Source organism: Fundulus heteroclitus, unplaced genomic scaffold (assembly GCF_011125445.2).
Source record: "Fundulus heteroclitus isolate FHET01 unplaced genomic scaffold, MU-UCD_Fhet_4.1 scaffold_173, whole genome shotgun sequence".
In the NCBI taxonomy this organism is placed as follows: domain Eukaryota; kingdom Metazoa; phylum Chordata; class Actinopteri; order Cyprinodontiformes; family Fundulidae; genus Fundulus; species Fundulus heteroclitus.
This window is the reverse complement of record NW_023396585.1, coordinates 341,124-361,412: the sequence shown is the minus strand read 5'-3', so window position 1 is coordinate 361,412 and position 20,289 is coordinate 341,124. Positions and strand designations below refer to the sequence as shown.

At 41.1% G+C, this 20,289-nt stretch overlaps 1 pseudogene; it reads right to left on the bottom strand.

The window, feature by feature from the left end:
* Nucleotides 1-556: 556 nt before the first annotated feature.
* Nucleotides 557-19,922, bottom strand: LOC118558879 (annotated as a pseudogene).
* Between the last annotated feature and the right edge of the window lie 367 nt (nt 19,923-20,289).

Below are 20,289 nucleotides of genomic sequence, written 5' to 3'. Positions count from 1 at the left end.
TCACTCTGTTAGTTCATTTACCCCTTAGAATAAATAACTTCATAAGGTCTTTACACAGCAAAGAAAATATAAAAATCCTCTAATCAGCAAAAATGTTCTACATTAGAAATTCTTTGTTTTAATTTGCATCACTTGTCTACCTTACCAAATTCTTTACAATTAACTAATGCACAGATTACAAAATTATTTAAAATTTTTTTAGGATTTTATGAAGTGACTTGGCCACTTCAGGTCTGAACTCTTCAATGTGACTTCTCAGAAAAATCATTTTGGTTTACAAACCTTGAAATATTCTTCTGTCTCTAAACTGTTAAACACCCATAACCACCATTTTTTCTAACCACAAAAACCTGATTCTTAGACTCCATACATTCTTGTGTACTTGAGGGATTTTGAGTTTTACCATAAACTTGTCGACTAAAATTTACATTAAAAGGCTGATTATTTATCTTAGTCTTATTGCAGTGAAACAGTAAAGCCTCATTTTTTTGTATTAATTCATTATGCATGACTAAAAGCTAAGGCCTCAGTCCTGATTGGGTCAGACTGCCGTAAAGCTGCTGCTTTTACTGACCTGGAGTCACTTGTGGCTTCACTGTGGAAACCGAGGCTGTTGTTGTTGTTGAGCTGCTGAATGTCGGGAGGAGTGATGGCGAGGACTGGAGGCCACGCCTCCTCCTCTAATGGTTGGTTTAATGGACTGGGAGGAGGACGGATGATGGTACTGGTGCCCGGCTCTAATTGGCTTGGCTGCATGAACACAGAATCAGGTGAGTCACTTAAGACCCTGCAGGGTTCAGATTTCCAACGAGTTTGCTGGAACTAGGGGATCTCACCAATCTGAGCAGAGTGTCCCCTCCTGGAGATGTTTTTGGACCGGACTGCCTCTTTGATCCGGTCCCCTTCCTGCTGGTAGTTACCGCTGCTGCTCCCGCTCGCGCGTCCGTTGCGGTCCTTGCAGCTTCTCATTGGCATTCTTCAGGGCCGTTTCTAGCATTTTCACTCGCTCCGCGTTAGCTCTTAGCCGCCGGTCCAGTTTGGGGAGCTCACAACGCAGGTCAGCGTTATCCCGGACGAGCTAAGAACACAGAGACTTAAATTGAATCCAGGTAAGCCTGTTTGAGGGCTGCACTTCATTACACAGATGTAATTCTTCATCAAACGAATAGAGTTTGTTAAACATTAGAGAACAAACAGCACCATTAAGACCAAGGACCAGATAGGTCAGGGATAAAGCTGCGGAGATCCTTAAAGCAGAATGAGGTAATAATGAAGAAAGGGGAATCCTTCCTTCAGCAGGGACAGAGAAGCTAGTTAGAGTAGCTAGAAGAAGGTAAATACAGAGCATATCTGGAAGCAAACCTCATGATGTTGGATTTCAGAGATCACACTAATGCACTTTTCTCTAAATCTTAAAATTTCACATAATGAAAATCGAAGACTTAATCAAATTTAAAACTCTTGCGGTAGTGCACAAAGCAAGCCGTGATCTACTTCCCGGCAATATACAAAAATGTTCAACAGTAGAGAAGATGTGGTGTTCGCCCAAACTTAAAAGTCTGGGGGTCCAGCCAAGCTAGAGTTGTGGTAGTGGAGTAGGTAGATATAGAAATAAAAAGGAGTACCCATGCTAGACAATTTAAAAGCAGGCATACAATGTCATCTTTAAAAAAATATGCATGTAACCCAAACATTTAATGTGATAATTTGTAACATTTTCAATAAGTACTACTAGATATCTTCTTTCTGGACAATTGTTTTCAAAATAAGGACTCTGTATATTCATGTAACTGTTGCTTTGATTTGTAAATGCCTCCTTTTATCAGAAGACTGCATATGTGCTGAATAATTGTAATTCGGAGTAGGTTCTTATAAGTTCTTGAACTTCTACCTACTCCTTTGAGCGCTACTGAATGTCTTAACATCTCAATGTAAATCTTGCTTGTGATTGTTGCTCAAAGAAATTGAAAAAAAAACAAAAAAAAACTGTAAGAGGCAGCCAAAGACTTGAACTGTTCAGGTTCACCCTCCAGCAAGGCATCCACACTAACATACAGTCAGAGCTACAATGGGGATGCTTTAAATCAAGCCTATTCATCTGGTAGAACGGCCCCAGTCAAAGTCCAGACCTAGATTCAACTGAGAATCTGAGACCAGTCCTGAAGACTGATATTCACAGATGATGCTTGTCCAATCGGGCTATATTGAAAAGAAAAAATGGGAAAAACATTCAGTCTCTCTTGAGGTCAAAAAGCTGGTAGAAACATACCCTAAAAGTAATAAATACCTACAAACTATTCACTAAGGAAGGCTAAATGACAACCAAACAATGCAAGTTTTTAAAAAGGTATTGGGGAACATTTTTAAAAACCCCTTTAATGCTTTTTGTTTCAGTCAATTATATACAATTCCAATAAAATACACTAAAGTTTGTGATTTTCCTCCCACATTAGAATGTAAAAACAAGTGGTATTAATACTTTTGTAATGCCACTGGAAAATACTGTGCATTCTTCAAAATAAAGCGTACTAACTATAATATGCAAAAATATAACATTAAGTGTGAACCTGTTAAAAACTCCTGATCCTGAATTGTTTTAGATCTCATTTACCTTGAATATGAGCAAACTTGTACTTAACTGCACCTTGCCTCTTTAAATAAAGGATCATGAAAAGCTCATCAACATCTCCAAAAATCTTAACAACTTCTTCAACTGAAAGTCAAAGATCTTTACAGAAACATAGATTAATGTGCTAAATTGACGCTTTCTCCCCTGAAACAACGGAGCAGCTGGGTCGCTGTGATTCCTCACCTGCTTGTGGACTCTGCTGAGCTGCTCCAAGTTATTTTCTAGGAAGATGATCCTCTGTCTCTGAGCCAGACTGCCGCCGGCCTCGTCGCTGTCGTTCTCTGAGCTCTGTTCAACGCGGAGGACAAAACTTTCTCCTTAGCTCTACAGGTTTAGCAGAAATTTCTAAAGTGTCCTGAAACAGCTTCTGTTACTATAGACGGATAAATAAAAAGTAACTGGTTTACTGTTACAAGTCAGTTGTGTCTGATTATAACACCTGTTAAAAGTTTAATGTGGAAAAACTGGTGTGGCATAAATTTCACATCTGAAATCAATATGACACAACCGCCTGACAGCCAATCAGTAGCAACTTAAATGTCAGATTCACAGATTAAACACGATCTCTGTTACTTGATCAGAACATATCCAACAGAACCTGTCCTGCTCATGGCAGAAACTGAAAACTCTGATTTGGTCTGTGCTTACGTTCTTGACTCGAGAAGCGATGTCTTGAATGAACTGGATCCGCAGGTTGGTAAGGGTCTGCAGCTCTTTGGTCTGGGAAATAAAAGCAAAATCATTTTCAAACCACTAATCTGGTCTATTTTATCTGAAAATGTAGATCAATTAATATGACCCAATGAAGCTCATACCACAGTTCCTCCAAACCCTTCAGGTCCTCCTTGGCTTGTTCTCTCTTCTCATTCAGGAACCTGAAATTAAATCACAAGACTGCAGATTAAAAAACTGAATCGCAGCAGCCGACACACAAAAGAAAAACATTGATAATCTCAGTAAAGCATCTAGCTTTTAAGATTCCAAACAAAAGAAACATAATTAAATTATTAAAGTCTGATTTTTAAGTTGCAGCGCCCCCCTTCCATCTACATCATGTGAACGAAATCAGGTGGAAATAAACAGATTTTACCTTTAAACTCCTGTTGGCTGTACAGGAAGCAAAGAGGGACAAACTTACTGCAGTTTCTGGAGTCTTTGCTCTTTGTTTTGGTCCTCGGCTCTGAGTTATCAAAATCCGACTGAAGTTTTCTGTTCTCCAGCTGAAGAGCCTGATTCCACACTGAGAGATGAACACAGAAGCTTTGTTAGAGAAGATGAGACTTTACCATTCAGGAATTATGATCAGATAATTTTGTCCAGACAATTACAGGCCTTCTAAACGGGGTACAGTACCCCCTGCTGTTTGGTCTGTACGTGCAGGCAGTATAGTGATGAATACTATCAATAAACACCTAAAAAAGTGCAAAACCTAATAAAGCTGAAGTTTATGTTTCATATCCATGGCATGATATTATTTTTGCTATGAGGTAGTTAAAAGGTGACTGCAGATACGAGTCAGGCTTAAAGCCACATATATTGTTGTTCATATCACTTAGTTAAAGATATGGCAATGTTGAAACAATCTAGTGTTAGAAACCATTGTTATATGTTATAAATGAACATACACACACAATATATATATATATATATATATATATATATATATATATAATATATATATATATATATATATATATAGATAGATAGATAGATAGATAGATAGATAGATAGATAGATATAGATATAGATATAGATATATGTGATATAAATTTATGTGTGTGTGTGTGTGTATGTATACATTTTAAAAAGGGATTTTGGGTCATTTCAGAATGACTGCTTCAATGCATTAAAGCAGAAAATGTTTACTTCTTCAAAGGCCACTACAGAAAACATTTGATCACAGTAAAAATTTAATAATTGGTACTCTTTGAGATGATCGTTGTCTCTCTGCTTCTGCTCGATCTCATCACGGAGTCGACTCAGCTGTTTCTGATGCACCTCCCTGTGGTTCTCCATCTGTTCCTCCAGCGTTCTCTGCCAAACCCAAAGCAGCAAGAACATCATATATCTTAAGGAACATATCAGGTTTCCTGGTAAAACGTATCACAATTTTTAAGTTTCTAGTCCAACCAGCTGGAAATCTATGATGATAATGATAAATATCTTCAATCAGAACTCTGTAATATTTTTATAGAATCACGGGTAAACATGTAACATTAGTCTTCTGTTAAAGCCTGTTACAAAATACACTCTGTTTATGTCTTACCTGCACCGGCCAGAGGAGGGCGCTGTATAGCAAACTATCATTCAGTACAGTTCAGTTTAATCAAGAGTAAACTGGGTTGGCTTATCAAATTATTAAAGTGAAGACATTGATAAGTGAGATCAAACTTTTTGAAGAGAGATGGCTGAATGAATCTGAAGAACCTGAATCCCTGACTCCCAGCTCTGTTTAATAATCTCCTGTAGATCCTAAAGAACCACGAGTGAGCATCAAGGCTCTTTACCTTCATCTCCACCGCGTCCTTCAGTCTGCTCATGTGTTCTTTCTCTTTGTCCATCACCGTCACCTCATGCATCTGACCTGAAAACACAAAGAACCATCTCAGTTTGGTAATCTCTCAACCAATCACAGAGCAGATTTTTATTTCTGTAAACATGATGGAGGCCCTGACCCTGAGCGTGGAGCTTAGCAATCTCCTCCATCAAAGCATCCTGACTCTCCTCCAGCTGCCTCTTCTTCTGCTCCATCCTCTGCAGGTCGGCGCTCAGGGACTCCAACTTGGCTTGAAGCTGCAAAAACAGCAACATAAAGACCCGACCACATGAACAACAACAAACCCCAAACCACACAAGGTCGTCTGGCACAGCAGCAGTAATATGAAGTACGATCAGAGTCAGCAGGGTGTCTTTTGGTACATTTTGGTGTTGATTCATAAGAAAACATCTGTAAAAAAGCTCATAACCCACAGAGAAAGGGTTCCTGCAGCAGCTTTGCTGATTTCAGATTAAACCTTAATGTCCTCATATCACAGGTCCAGGTTTGCATTGTGAAATCTAATCTTTCAGCGAATCCACATTTTTACATTAAAGTGCACAGAAAACCATCTCAACCCTCACGGGGAATAATTAAAGATACACTGAGAAGTCCGCCGTTGACCTGAACCAGACGATTTAGCCATCAGTGAGTTAAAGTTTGTTATTTATAGTAAGAGAGATGTTGAAAATGAGGTCAGAGGAAACACAGAGACATGGAGCTATTTAAAAGGAAACAGCATGGTTTGTGGTTCCATGGGGCTGCAAGACAGAACGTGACTTTCTGCAGAGCCTTAAAGCAAAGCTGCTCTGTCTTATCCTGTTAGCTGAAGATCTGGAGATATTGGCAGTGCTCTAGATATGTCTGAGCTAAGGTAAGGATGCACTTTCTCTAGAGCACACACATGCAAATCGTGCTAATAACTACTGCAGGTTGCTAGTTCAACTCTGCAAAAATGGAACTAAAAGTAAGTAAAATGTTCTTGAAATTAGTGTATTTTCCTTGATTTGAGCAGCCAAATAAGACTATTTGCCAATGGGATGAGTATTTTTACCCCTAAGATGAGATAATTAGATATACGGCACTTGAAATAAGATGATAGAGATGAAATGTTCTTATTTTAAGTGCAAAACTCTTATTCCATTGGCAAATAGTCTTATTTAGCTGCTCAAATCAAGGAAAATACACTCATTTCAAGAACATTTTACTTACTTTTAGTTCCATTTTTGCAGTGAACAGTTAGAAAGCTAGGTTACAATGTGAACTGTGAAAAAATGTAGTCTTCCTTTAAAACTCACAACATCCTGTTTTACAGCAGATGCTCCCTCATGAATGGTCTGTTACCTCTGCTCTGTTCTTAAATCTTTTATTTCATAGTATATGAAGAGAACTTTAATTAGGCAAGTCAAAGCTTTACAAAAACAGGACAACCTGGATACACTTCTGATCGGTGTGTCTGTGACAGCCTTATAAAGCCGTCACTGGCCAGGTGTGTTTTACCTGAGAGACCAGGAGCTGGCAGGCACTCAGCTCCTTCTCGTTGGCCTCCGTCCTGCAGGTGTTCTCCGCCAGGTTGACCTCCAGCTGTTTGCTGCGGTTCACCAGAGATTTGACCTCAGACTTCATCTTACTGATGTAGAGGCGAGCCGTGGTGAACTCCTCCTCCATCACGCCGCTCACCTCGGCCATCTGGAAGCGTGCAGGAAAGAGTCTGTCAGGCTGCGAACACCTGCTGATGCAGCCAGGATTGTTACAGTTCTCAGGATTTGCCTAAACGTCAGCGTTTGCGGCTGCCTGTGTACACAGTGAAGTGGGAATGGTAGTCTTACAGCTTTGAGCTCTGTGGTCCCGAGGACACTGCCGATCTCACTGAGGTCTCTGATCAGCAGGTTGAGGATGTCTGCAGACCTCTTCTTATGGTGAGAGCTGAGCTCCTGCAGGGCGGACAAATCCCTCTGAGCCACCTCCAGACCCGCCTGGAACGGCCAGAACATTGTTGGAACACCACCCAGCATTTCCTGACATCTTTACACTGCTTAAAAGGTGCATGGCCACGTTATTTGACTTTTCAGACGGGGACTTTATTTTTGACCAGGCGGTTTAAAGGACTCACAGTTTTGTGTGCAAGCTCCTCGTTCAGCTGCTCGTTGCAGCGGTTCTTGTTCTCCACCTCCTGGCTCTTGTGGTCGTAGTTGACCGCGAGCTCCTCCAGCGCCTGCAGCACCTCCTTCACCTCCTCTTTGGCCGAATCGCTGTCCCTCTGCAGCCGGTTCAGCTCCTCCTGCAGACGTTCGTAGTCCTGACGGCCGGACGCCAGCAGCTGTGGGAGCAGAACACCAGCGGCGGTGAGGAGGACGGGTCAGCTGTGGCGCTGTAAGGCGGGGATCCCGTGTGAAGCGTACCTCGTCCTGTTCTATCAGCTGCTGTTTGAGCTTCTCAGAGGTCTGGCTGTGCAGGTTGATCTCATCATCCTGAAACACGAGTCCTTAGTTGTAAGGGTTCTGATTTAATCTTGTCATCGTCAACCTGCTGCAGGTAGAGGTGAAACTCACCTTGTCGTCCAGCTGCTGGTAGAGGTTGGTTATGAGCGTCTCGTACTGCACCTTCTCCTCCTCGCACAGCGGTACGGTGGGCGGGGCCAGGCTCTCGATCACTGCTGGCGTCTCAGCGGCGCTCTTCTTGTTTCTGTTGCTCAGCTGCTCCTCCACAGGCACAGCCTCACCTGGAGAGGTTCAGAAACAGTCAGAAACACCCAGCAGCTTGTTTTTTTTAATTCACGTCCAGTTTCAAACTCAAAGTTACTAACGATCCTTTTATTAAAAAAGTAAATCACTACGGCCCTTCTTACCTCTGAGGTATTTTCCATTTCTAACTATCAGTGTCAAAAATAAAAAGTCAATCAGCAGTTTCTAAAATCAAATTTTTCTGCCTTTGAAACCTGGAATAATGATGTTAACCAGGATCTTAACTTCCAAAGAGTTGCTGAGTGAAATTATGGTAATCATCAAATGATTTTAAAGTTGAAATTAATAAAAATAATCATAATAATAAACCAGTTGGTGGCCTAGCACAGAGCAGGAGTTACTTTAAAGGGGCGTTTCCACTGCAGGAACATTTTCCCGTAATTTTTATTTCCTGTTGTTGTTCCCGCTGCAGGAAGCAGGGCTAAATAAAAGCCTCAGGATAAAAACTGACCGCAGACGACTCCTTTTAGAGATGTAGTAAGTTTTGGATGTGACTTGAATATCAGTGATTTACAGCGTTTATTTTAAAATACACTAATAAAACCAACCGACCTTTTGGAAATTTTAACTGTATAATTTCCATAAAGCACAAATCTACATTTTCGGCATGTGTGGAGGCAGGAAAGGGATGAATACATTTCTAACCGATATTAGCAGCTATTCTTCATGTCTTAGAGACTCTGAGCAACATGATAAAGTTAAAACTGAGCATAACAACAGCCTTGGTGCAGCTTTAGTCCCCCAGCTGATTCTCCTCACCTTTCCTCCATCGCTTCAGCTCATTCTCCAGTTTCTGGATCATGATGCTCAGACTTCTGTTCTTTTCCTTCTCCTTCTCATACTTCTTCTTCCACTCCTCAGCAGTCAGCTCCAGGTTCACAGAAACTGTGTTCTTTATGGTTTTAGCTCTGAAACGTGAAATCACAGAGAGAAGCACAGAGTCAGGAATAACACGCTGCTCCAAGAGTTCAGCTCTTAAACTGATCCCCCAAAGTTTCAGACTTTCCCGCTGAGAATGGAACCCCCTGAAGCCCATTCAAGGGATTTCAAAACCAGCTCTCAGTCCTGACCGCCACATCCAGTCTAATGTGGGTTAGAGTTCCTCCTGACGCTCCATTGGACTCTGTTCTTTGCTAATAGACCGTCTGTCATGAACACCACAGTAACTGTGAACTGTACCTCTGTCCGAACATGAGGGTGGACTTGCTTTCCGCCTCGTTGTAAACAGACGGGGAGCAGCAGATGATGATGGTGGTCCGACAGTTTCCTCCCAAGGAGTCCTGCAGAATCCTGGTCATCTTACTGTCCCTGTACGGGACGTGGGTTTTCTGCAAGCAGACACACAACACACTGAAGATGCGATCAATAATGGTTGATTACTTGGTTTGGAATCCTGCCCTTTCTGTCACTCTGGTGTCAGAAACATCTAGAACCACTTTTCTGTGTTGCAGCCTGTAGGATCATCTCTTCATTCCCTCTCATTAAATGCTTCAGTGGTCTTTGACCTAAACTCTTAATAAAGAGCAGAAGGCATGCTAAATCTGTTTTAGAGTCTCTAATATTGAATCCTATACTTTGTAACAAGTTCAACATTCATATTCTCTTTGAGCGATCTGTCTTAACGAAGCCTAACAGTAAAAGTTACACTGAAGTGGTTCAGAGGAGGTGCTTATGAACTGACTGAATCAACCCAGGGTTAAAGACTGAGGGTATCTGTGCGTTTATGAACAACATGCAGAGCTGAAATAGGACAACCAATCACAATGAAGCGTTGTGTCAGTCGTTGTGTCCTTGGGTAAGGCACTTCACCCGCTTCAGTCTACCCTGGTACAGCATGATGTAGCTCACCATGGTCTACATCTCTACTCTTGACACCAGCTTGGCTTTACGAGAAAAACTACTGAACCCTCTATAGTTCCCTCTATAGACCTCTATTCTGCTTTCATTGTTCCAGCTCCAGGTCTTATCCTGCTTAAATAAAACAACTTCCCTACAGCATATCATCTGGTCATTGCTCACCGTTCCTTCACTCAGCGCAGCAATGACGTTCCCAAGAGCAGACAGAGACTTGTTGATGTTCTTCGCTTCATCCAGCACAGACCCTTCTGCTCCAGTTTTGCTGACCTGAACAATAGCATCAAAATGTCAGAAAGGGAAATACTAAAGAAAAAAAGATTAGCTGGGAAATCGACGGATTAAAGAATACGGATAGAGGGACCTCTGGATGTTTTGGAGAGTTACCTTTTGTTAGTTTATTGCAAACAAAAATACCACAACTAGAAAACACTGAAAAGTCTTTGGTCAAAATGGCCAAGAGGATGAGAGAAACAAGGTTAGACCTTCTCGCTCCCTGCCAGGTCGACCAGATAAAGTTTCCCAGACAGTTTCATCTCCGTCTCCACGTTCTCCTGCTTGATGTTGATCAGGAAAATACTGTGACTGCGAGAACTGTGCTCGTTCATGTCTGCAGGAAGAAGACGGGTGAAGAACAGATGCGTCAGCTGGAGATACAACAGAGGAACAGCGCAGCCCTCGTCTGAGGCCATGCACACCACCATAGCCGCTGTCTTTTCAACCAATGATGCCACATTGGTTCCCAATGTTTTCTATGTTCTGACTTTAGGAACACATGCTGACTATTGACAGAGCAGAAACACCAAATAGTATTCTGTTCTAGCTTCAAGAAAACAGTGTCTGTAGCTGCACTAATAGAGAAGTGGTTATAGTAATACTTCAGTAATATCAGATGCACTGGAACACCTACTGGTGACAGCGACGTGTCTGTTTGCTTTTCCTTCGTCGATCACGTCCATCACCTCCTCGGGACTCGACACAAAACGCTCAGTGCAACCCTGACAGCAAACATGGAAGACATCAAACACGGGCTGCTACTACAGTTCTCAGTTTTTAAACAATTAATTAAATATATCATTATTGTAGTGCTTTGCAAACATGCACAATATACAGTCATGGGTCAAAGAATGTCTCCATGACACCTTTGCAGCTTCTTTAGTAGTTAGGGGCGTGTCCATCATTATGACCACTTTGTATATGCAGGAGTTTTGGTCGTTACCTTGTCTGGACCAAACAGTTGTGTGTTTACACAGTGCCAAGAAGGAGAGGCACAAGTAACAACATTATAATCAATCTGGGAAGGGTTATAAGTCATTTCTAATTTATTAATCCACCATTCTTTCAAACTGTTATTCAAAAGAGGAAACATTTGGGTTAGATACCAGTGTTTGAAACTAACCTAAATGCAATGCTTCCAGAGTGCTAAGAGATATTAAAAAAAACCAATATTCATCTGGAAGTCTATAGGCCTCAGTTTGTAAACAAAATGTTTTAATAAATGTCAGGAACATTAGAAAAAAGACTGAACTATGGAGAAATGCCTTTCTCTCTATAAAAGAAAATGGCTGCACCACTTAGGCTTGACAAGTACAGATGTGTAAAATTAATGCACAGCACTGGGTTTGGAGAAACCCAAACAAAGCCTATCACTTACATTAGATGTCAAACATAATGGTGGAGATGTGGGGGGTTTGCTTTGTAACTGCCAACAACGGCGGGAATGGAGACTTTGTTTGTCCTCAAGATTACTACAAAAACATTACTACTGCAGTACTCTGCCTGAGTTGTGCTGATAATAATGTTCTAATGGTAAAGCAGCACTGACATATTGTTTCATGTGATGTTGCAAAACTGCTTTGCTAAAACTGGAGTTCTAATTAAAGCTACATGTGACAAATGACGTGGTAATGATAATGTTGTAAAACACTAAGTAGTTAAAATGTTATGCGACTGAGGTACCTTGACGTAGGGAACCCTGTTTTTATCCTCGTGAACAGCCAGGTTGGTCTTTGACACTGAAACATTAAACTTTGGTCAGTAAATGTTAACGAACTCTTGGACCTTAAAAATCAGAAAACAGATGAAACGCCTCACCATCCAGCAAGTCTCTGATTTTATCCAAGTAGATTTCAAAGTAGGAGACCTGCAGACAGAGAAGATCGCATAAATGATACATGCAAACATTTCAGAGCACTGGTATGCAGTGCTCTGAAATGCTCTCAGGTCAGCTGGAACCTAATAGTGTTACTGATGATCTGATCACCTTGATGTGGAACTCCAGGTTCTCGTCCATAGAGTAGATGTGGTCAAAGATGTCCCTGGAGATCCGGGGGATTATCCCCATCATGTGGGGGTCATGCAGGGTCCCCTGAAACACAACATCATGTTCACAAAGACAAACCAACATGATGCATCACTCAGCAGCACATTTACCTCCATGGTGTGGGTCTTTCCTGATGACGTCTGACCGTAAGCAAAGATCGTTCCATTGTATCCTCCCAACACGTCTGAAACACCAGATAAAGATACAAACCACTGATGTAACGGCATAAAAAACCAACCAGGGAAGAAAACACCATAAAACACGAAAGACAATCTGAAACCGCTGAAATTTAATTTAATTTCTAAAGAAACCAATGCTCATAATACAATCATATTATGTATTTCAGCCTCACCTTTGACAATCTGTTTAGCACAGGTGTCATACACCTGAATCTGTTCAGTGCTGGGAGGAAAGACTCTGTCGAACACGTACGGCTTTCCCTGAAACACAGGAAAGACTTTGTCAAAATAAAAGACTCTCTCAAACACACACATATGAATATAGTTTCAATAAGTATTCAGCTACAGCCAAAGTTCTTAGATCACGCCACTCTCAGCTCTTCAAAGATTCAAAGATTCTTTATTGTCACCCCGTCTTACCGTGGTGACATTTCTTTTATGCCACTCCGGCTAAAAGTACACATAGTAAGAAAACCAAACAGGCAATGAACAAGGATTACAGTGTGTTTTTATTATAGCGTTCAAAGATTAAAAAAATTTAAAAGATGAACATTTAAAAGTTTGTATGAACTAGTTGTCCTTCATGAGTCACAGCTAGTGACAATACAATGAGTGATAATAATGAGGTAGTAAGGTGCTTTTGTGCAATGATGATTTGAGGCTTCATTTACAGAAATATGCATTTAGATATTCAGAGATAATAGTGTGCAGGTTTCTTGTTTGTAGTTTTCTAGTTTGTAAATTTGTTACTTGTGGTTCATTGTGGGGGTCATTGTGAAAGCTTTCCCCACACCTAACCTTTTAGGCAAAGTACATTGACTGTGAGTACTTGGTCACAAAAATCATCAGACAGCTGATGTAATCTCTTTGGAAGGAGTTGGATGGTGGAGCCGCGCACACTGAGGAGTTGGTGGCGTAACGCTGCGCCATGCGTTTATGTAGTCGTTTAGTTTCTCCAATGTAGGAGTCTGAGCAGTCCTCGCTGCATCGGACTGCATACACAACGTCGCTCAGCTGGTGTAGAAATGTTTTCAGAAAAATACTGAGTTAAAGTCCAGTTGTCTCCAAGAGCCCGTTTGTGGCTGTAATGCATTTAATTGAAAGAGGGAGAAATTATCAGAAGACTCTAAGTCTGACCACAACAAACCCACAGCCTTATGTCTTTGTGCTTACTGATGCCTTTTTCATAAAAAGGATGTGCATAAAACACATCTGCGAACACATCCATGGGTGTTTGTGTGTCTGCTGCTGTGAATCTCGTAAAAACCTCTGTAAGCTGCTGACATTTGAAGGTTGGAGGGTTTATCATCAGCCAACAGATCCGCAAACATCAATTCAAAGAACACAGAGAGTAGAAAATGCACGCTACAAGAAATAGAGACGCAGTATTTCAAGCTAATGAAAAATAGAACAAACCATTCTGTGGATTTGTGTGAGGCTCTGGGAGCTGAGCTGTAAAGCTGGACCAGGGGAAAAAATGGCAGGACTAACCAGGACTCTCACTGTGATGAGCATAAAAATGTTACATTTTAAATGGCTGCAGGTCAGACACTGATTTCGCCCTTAATTGTTTTTGTAGCTGCTTTTATGTGTCTTAGCAAATAAATATGAGCACCGAGCTGTGAATTGGGACATGATCATCAATGTTCTGTAGTTCTACAGGCTGTAGAAAAGACATTTTCTTGATTCAAGTTCAACAAACGCTAAGGACAAGACAATATATGTGTACGGCTACTAAAGTCTCAAAGTCGTGAACCAGTGATCATCTGATACTTAATCGCTCCTTGCAAAACCAGCATTTACCCAAACCCTGTTGTTTCTCCACTTCTTAAAATCTGCCGTCGTCTGACCAGAGGTGTTAGCATCTTTAGTTTTAAAAGCCTTTGAACAGTGGGTGTGTCTAGAAATTTAAGAACTCGTTGTTCGCTCACAACAGCATGCAGTTTGCTTAAAGTTCCAAATAATAAGTAGAGGATGTAAAACTGACCTGACAGAACCTGATTCTCAAAAACACCTAAAAATAAAAAAGCATCCCCAAATTCAGTTAGATGCTGTTCTTACACCCTTTGGGGTAGATGCAAAAGCTTGGTGTCTTTGTAAAGTTAACACTTTAGATTTCTTAACTGAGTAGTCCAATGTGTTGTACTGGTAAGCAGTTTTTAGTTATTTAAATTTGAACACACATAGATTATTATTTTTTTTGTTCTTGTTTTTTTTCTTGGTCATGCAGCTGCAGACTGCAGAAATAAAGTCACAGGACAAGTTTTTTCTATGACAGGTTCATTTAAAGTCAGTATTATCAAAAATGACTATTCTGGACCTTTTCTTCTACGGTTATGTCCAGGCGTTCTACGTGTTATCAAAATACATCCAAACTGTGTCAAAATGGAGAGGCCAACTTCAAAAGGCTGTAACTCCTGTTACAGCGATCTGGCCTGTAACTCAGGCCAGATCGGCCTGAGCAACGTGCAAGAAATCAGAACGAGGAGGGAGTTTAGGAAATGAGCTATGGTGGATAACATTGGCTCTGGAGAAACTGCAGATCAATGCAGTTTGTCAATAGCAGTGCCAATCAAAGGAGGAGGGCCTAGACAACCATTTTGAAAGCAGAGTCTTTAAAAAAGAAGCCTTAAGGGCAAACTACAACACTTAGAAGTCATAAATATGTTCCTTTGAGGCACCGGTTTCTCCATGACAGTTATTAGTAGTAGGTCACGCTTACTCTTTATTTGTTGACTCTGCATTGAACAAAACTCAACCATGTTTTCACTAAAACACCTTTAGAAGAGTTTAAATCTTATCGGGTGGAGTTTAGGTTTTCTTTAAAAGTAGGACACAAAGAGTAATTTGTTTTTTATCTGACAAACTGTGTTCTTCTACTTGCTCACCACAGTTTATTAATACACTCTGGTCCCTGACCATGCCATGAATATCTAAATACATTTTCTCTTTTTGAAGGCAAAGTTCAGTTCTACCATGAAGTCACTAATTCTGGCCTGATACAGTCAGCATCAGCTTTACTGGCCAGGTTTGTGCGATCAAAGAAGGAATTTAATGTGTTTGGAATGCTCACATCATACTAACATTAAATATGTTCTAGAGGAAATAAAATAAGGGATAAAAGAGCTGTAGTACATCACAACTTATATCTAAAGAGTAGCTGACTACCCTGCCTGTAAGGTGTTATTTGTGTTCATCAGGGACAGCCTGGGAGAAGAAACTGTCTCCTGAAGGTAAAAGTCTAAACAGTTTGTGACCAGGATGTGTGAGGTCTGCAGAGATGTTAGAGTAGCTGCCCTTCTCCTGAAGCTAGGCCTGGACTATCTAAGTCTATAGATTTTCCTTTAAATAGAGATAACTACTTTGTAACAAGTGACTAATACTCTACTTTCTATAAAAATATGACAAATTGTCAAATTACTTAATTTCTTATAAAGTAATGATTAGCTTTGTCAATCATTACTTTGTAAGTAACGTAAGTATGTATTTACCGAAAATAATTAACTTGTAATGCAGTTGACATTAGCTCCTTTCACTAAATACTTCAAACTGGGACATCTGCTAGTTTTTGTGTGATTTCTGAAATATGTCTGCGGTGTGCTGAAGTCTTTCTGCAGCTTTACTCCTCTGAAACCCCAAGGGAGAGAGGATAACATCAAAACTGTTGACTTATTAAGGGTCAGCTGACTTTTACAAAAAAAGGGTGGAATGAAGCCATGCCAGACAGACTGTTTGACCGTCTGGCTGCTGGATCTAAGGCCAAAACACACCAGGATCACTTTGTAATAATGTGCCAGAACTTGTCTTTAACACACAGTGGACGGGTCATGCTGAGTAGATTTTTACTGTCAAAGCTCCAACTTGTGATCGAAAAATGTGTTCCTTGCACATATCTCATTAAACATCATGGCTTTAACTTTTCTTTCCACAGCCTGATTATTGTGAATTTATGGTTATGTTATGCCTTTATTCAATTACACTTATTAGACACTGATCTGCCTCTGAAGGTTACCTGGAGAGGAAAACATTAAAGACCTTACAAGAGATAGTTTTGTGCTGCAAAACCCAAATAAAGACACAGAAGAGGAAAAGCAACAGACTGAAATATTCATCCATCCATTTTCTGACTCGCTTATCCCTCATGGGGTCGCGAGGGGTTGCTGGTGCCATTCTGTCCAGACTGAAATATATTACAGTTCATACAAGTCATGAACAAGTTTATTACCTGTAGCTTAATGCCAACATTTATGACTCCCTATAGTTAGTTTGGAGTTTTTCTCTGAAGTTTTCCTGGTCTTTTCACTGCCTCCTGTTTAGCTTGTAAACAAAGCTTAGTTCAGCTTTAGTCTACAGAGAGAAGTGAATAGTCCAAAGCCTTTTACTTCTTGGCCTTGTAAACAGCCTTTAACTCCATGTTTATTTAGGTAGTGCCATGTCGGTTGCTGATGTCTGTGCTGATGCAGATCAGTTTAATTGGATTTCTCTCAAATTCAAAGTCAACAGGTTTTCAGTAAATAGATACTTTCCACCTGATCCAGACGCAAATACCTGAAACAAACAAAAAAACAAAAAATAATAGAAGGGTTGATTTCTTCTTTATCGTCTGATGGCAACAAAAATGTCAACAGCGATTGATCTCAAAGCATCCGTCAACCCATCAATTACGTTTAGTGATCCTGAGTCAGTTTCCTGCTGCAAGTCTGTCTGTTTCAATAAGATGCCTGTCGTCATGGTGACTGCATCTCTGCATCCCCAGGGAGACGGCTGAGATGACTGGACCAATGAGACGGAAGAAAAATGATTGCTGCTGAACCATGCCAGGCACACACACACACACACACACACACACACACACACACACACACACACACACACACACACACACACACACACACAACCAGCCTCACACTGAGTTCAACGTCTGTTCAGTCATTTTCACTGCATGGATCAGAATCTGTTAGCAATCATTTCTCTCATCATGTCATCACGTGACCTCTGTTGGCCTCTACCTGCTGTCATGGCAACAGGTTATTTCCCATGAGGTCTGTTAGAGGCTCCATCCCCCTCTTTTTTTGTCTGAATGCAACCTGGGATGGATGGATGTCCTTTAGCATGGACATTCAGGATGAATCATTGTTATCAACCAGGAAGGACATTTTAAATGTATATCCATCTGTCACGATTTGGGTTTTGTCTTGGTTTATGTTATCAGATTTATTAGTTAAGTTTCTGCTTTTGGGGTCTTGTTTGGTTTTGATTTAGACATGTTGTTCTGTTTAGGTTACTTGTTTTCCACCTGTCACTTTATCAGCTCTGTTTGGTCTCCCCTCAGCAATCTGTCAGCTTTCTTGCCTTGATTAGATCCACCTGCTCACTTATAATTAGTCTTCACTCCTGTTCACCTGCTCACCTCACTATATAGTTCTGCCTCGGTCTTTAGTTCTCCGCCAGATCATTAACGAGCCACGGTGAGTTTTGTTCCAGCGTTCTTTTCTTGATTGACCTGTTGATGATAACCCGAGAGCCTTTTTTTGATTCTGAGCCAGCCTGTTCCCTGATCTGTTTTTCCTGCCCTGTCTGACTGATTATCCGGTTTACCGACTAGTTTCTGTCCCATGGTTATCCGAGCTTGCTTTGCCCTGTCTGTACCTCTGCCTATTTTGGACTGCTTTTTGTGTACCGGATTTTGGACTGCCCTTTTGACTATTGAGCCCGCCTGTCCCTGTTTTCATTATTAAAATCCTGTTTTTTGCCTTAACCTCACTTGTTTGGCTTGAATACTGGGTTTGCCTGATTCTAGTTCATAACACCATCAATAAACTTTATCAAGCCCCTCAACTACCACCAGAGTTCAATGTGTTTATGGGAAACAAACCAGTTTGTTTTCATTTCAAGCATTCACTATAACTGACTTTACTAAAGACGCAATCAATTCTGCGCTCCGTGAATTTGCCCCCATGACTGGTGATTGTTCCTACAGTGTTATGACTTCATGCTGTTAGAAGGTCTGTGTCGAGATCAGAGGAGTGTGGTTTGTTGAGGAGAAGTTTCCTCCTGTTGCTGTATTAACGGCATACAACAAACAGGCTTAAATTGGAGGCAAACCGGACTTTAGCTCAGTTTTTCTCACAAAGGTTAGTCAGGAGTCCTTGTCAGTTCTGGTGGCTCACATGGGAGCAACCTGCAGTTGGAGCGCTGCTGTTTTTAAGCACATGGAGGCCCGTCCTCCTAGGGACATTCTAACAACCCACCTGTGACTGCCCTGGGTCGTTAAAGACTATTTCTAGGTGTGAGTGGAGTGCTTGGTCATTTGAATCAGGATAAGACAGCTTATATCATCTCTTTCGGATGAGTTGGAGGACCAAGTTGTAAGAACTAAAGAGTTAGTAGCTCAATCCTCCCCGTCGGTTGAGTGTTGGCTTTTTTCTTTTTGAAAAACATGACCTTTTTTCATCCCTGTTTCAATCCATCTGTTCCCTCTGTCCCAAATGTGGAAATCATTTTGTCAGAAGTGTGTCCTTTTGGCATATATGAGCTGCCTCCTCTACAGATCTGAGACGAATGAATGGAAAACTAAATTATTTCTCTGCAAAGGTTTCAGAGAAACTGATATAAATAATCCAGCTGGAAACAAAATGACTCAATAAAACCCAACGTCTTTTCCTCTGCAGCTAGGTCATTATAACTGGGTTATCTCTGGCTCATTATTTTCTGTTCGTGTCCTTCGCTGGAACCCCAGGAACTGCATGATCATTATTCACAACAGAAACCATTCCTGGAGACTCTCATGTCAGGTCAGTCCTGAATGCTTCATGTTAAAGCAGCAGATTCACAATTACAATTACATTTAACAAAAAGCACGAGAAGGACTGCATTTGTCTGCTTTTCTAATTTAATATTTAAAACGCATTTCTTTACAGTGATCACGGGTAACTTTGACATGTTTTCATCTTTCATGTATTCAGACATGTGAAAGCATAAAGCTGGTTAATCAGCAGTCTGCTGTAACTAACTACACAGTGTTTTTATTAAAATTAAATCAATTATTTAGCATAAGGCTGCTCTTAATGTCTTCCAACACAAATAGCAATCCAATTATCAATTGGTTTCAGTCAGGCTATGAGGAGATTAAACCCACACAACACAAAACTAAGGAATAAAGCGCCATAAACCCAGCCTGCTCCACATTATGTGTAGTTTTCTCTCCTGTCGGGTCTGCTTGTGTTCCTATTGTTGCAGCAGGAGGGCGTGTCTGCAAGGAAAACAGGTTCGGTTCTGTTCCGCCTGGTTCGGTTGGGTCAAAACTCACCGCCAGCACCACTGTGTCCTCTCCGTTGAATTTTGGGACGAATTTGTCTCCGCGGCTCCGCTCCGAATCACTGAGCGGCCTGAAGCGGCACATCACCTTCACCCCGCACACCCCGCACTCTGCAGCCTCCATCCCCGCACTGACCGCAACAACAAAGACAAAGCAGCGAGACGAACGGACTCCCGTGGGGCCTGCTAGGGTTCGGTGGAGGGTTCGGGAACAGCGGACCGATCAGACGGATGAAGCTGTCCGGGAAGACTCGAAGCTGCGGTCAGCGTCTCTCCATCAGGATGCTGAACGGAACACTCCCACCTCAGGTCCACCCTGGAGTGCCTGGCCGCAAAGAACTCTGGGAAACGGAGTCCTCGAGTGGATTTATAATCTGAGCATTTTTTTTCTGTTCTTTTTTTTCTTTTCTTTTATTCTGGTTAGTGTCTTTCAGACAGGTGCATTCTCCAACAGAAGATTAGGGAAGAGGATTAGGGCCATTAAAAAAAAGTTTATTCAATTGTGACTTTTTTCTCGGAATTCTGAGAAAAAAGTCAGAATGGAGTAGACTAAGAATTGAATAAGGTAAATATTTAAATAACTTCTAAAAGTGCCAAAAAAATGTGACGTCTAATGATTTTACAATAAGTCTTTTTTTCTTGCTAAAATAGCCTACTGCTTGTATAGAGTTTGCTGTAAAGAGAATGCCAGTGTTTGAATCACTCTT